This window comes from Phytophthora infestans, genomic scaffold (genome assembly GCF_000142945.1).
Source record: "Phytophthora infestans T30-4 supercont1.42 genomic scaffold, whole genome shotgun sequence".
Taxonomy (NCBI): Eukaryota; Oomycota; class Peronosporomycetes; order Peronosporales; family Peronosporaceae; genus Phytophthora; species Phytophthora infestans.
The window spans coordinates 513,272-514,943 of record NW_003303717.1 but is presented as its reverse complement, the minus strand read 5'-3'; positions in this window follow the sequence as shown (position 1 = coordinate 514,943).

Genomic DNA, 1,672 nt, shown 5'->3' with positions numbered 1-1,672 from the left:
TCTGTTGCGAGAGCCTGAGACGGCGTGATGCGATCCAGCGGTCGGTGCGAAGGCCATTTCAATCCTCGGTGTCGGGTCTACGTCGTCAGCGTCGCTAGCTCATTCATCTGACGCATCAACTCGAGTTGAGGATCTTCCTCGTCGAATGTACGCACCAAAATGTCATCGTCACTGGACGAACCATCGCTGTCGACTTGACGACGTCCGGCACCACCTTTGGGGGCTCGCGCACCGCCTCGGCGACCGAACGAACTCTCGTTACTTGCGTAAATGCGTTGCATACGGCTCTCCGAACGTGGCGTAACCATGTGCGAGTCTTGAAAGTACGGTGAAGCTTCGGTAGTGCCAAAGGCACCACGCTCAGCTCCACGCTTGGTCGGAGGAGTACGAACGAGTCCCGGGTCGCGGCACCAGTTGTGGTGTTGGAAATCCCACGTGAACTCTAGCTACAGATGTAGTTAGGATGTTCCCACAACAATACGTCTACTAGGATAGTAAACGATCGTTCGGGCGGACCTGAAGACCCCAGTTCTGCCCTTGCACCGGGACAAACTGGACCTTGTAAACTACTTATATAGGCCAACCAGTAAAATAAGAACACGCTACTAGCACGAGCAAAGCTAGCAGGTGTTTTGAATCCTCGTGGTCCCAACAGCGGAAGGGTACCAGGCACGGGTAAGCCTTTTACGAGATCACCGAGTGTTCAACACTCGGCTGGAAGAAATAAAAGGGAGGCAATTCAAGCACTCCCAGTCGTGCAAATAGGCAACAATAAGCCGTCACGTAAGACCTCCCGATAGTAATCGGCCAATACACAAAGTCTCTTGGCCTTGCCGGATGAACCCTCGCTACAGAGCTTCGAGTTCACCGACAGGCATAACATACTCAAACAAGCTTGACCTGACGCTTACCTTGAAGCCGGACGTCGCTCTGTGTGCTTGAGTGGAAATTCTGTTCTGTATTTAAGCTTACCCTTTCGGGTCTATTCCTAATAAGAAGTCCTAATCAAGTATACAAATATCAAGTGAACAATGATCCGTTATGGATCTTCTTACATGCCAAGCGTCGTCTGCACCGTCGCATGAGCATCTTTAACGGTCCGCACCCTGTCCCAGACGGTGAAAGTGCCTTCCAAGGGTCGCTGAGTCTTCTACGAACTCATCCCAACCGCCACTGAGGGTTCGTACCGTAGATGGTCCGCTGAATGCAAATCCGGCCAGTCCATTATTAATAATAAGGACAGCCTGGATTCAGTGACATATGCCCGTATCCAATACTCGTTGAACGTTCGGAGGTGACGCCGTCGAGTCCCTGGCACCTTGGCGTCTCCGTACATCACCTGACCGAGGGTTCGTCGCTTGAACATCTTGGGCGGTGTCACGTCTTTGTCGACGGGTGATAATCCGCAACTACGGAGAAATCACTACACCACAACTGTTCCTGTCACAATGGAAGCCACGGTACTGGTGCCCGTTGTGACATTTCTTCATTCTTCAATTCACCATCTCGCCACCGTATGTCCAAGCGTCTGAATCGAGCCGTGTCCGACGCTTTTCAGCGTCTCAATCCTCGTAGACGTCGCGAACGTGATCAGCTGGAGGTACGTAAGCCCATCCTTCTCCTGAATCAACGGTACCTTGCTCATCACCTCGGTGTCTCTCGATTTATTTTC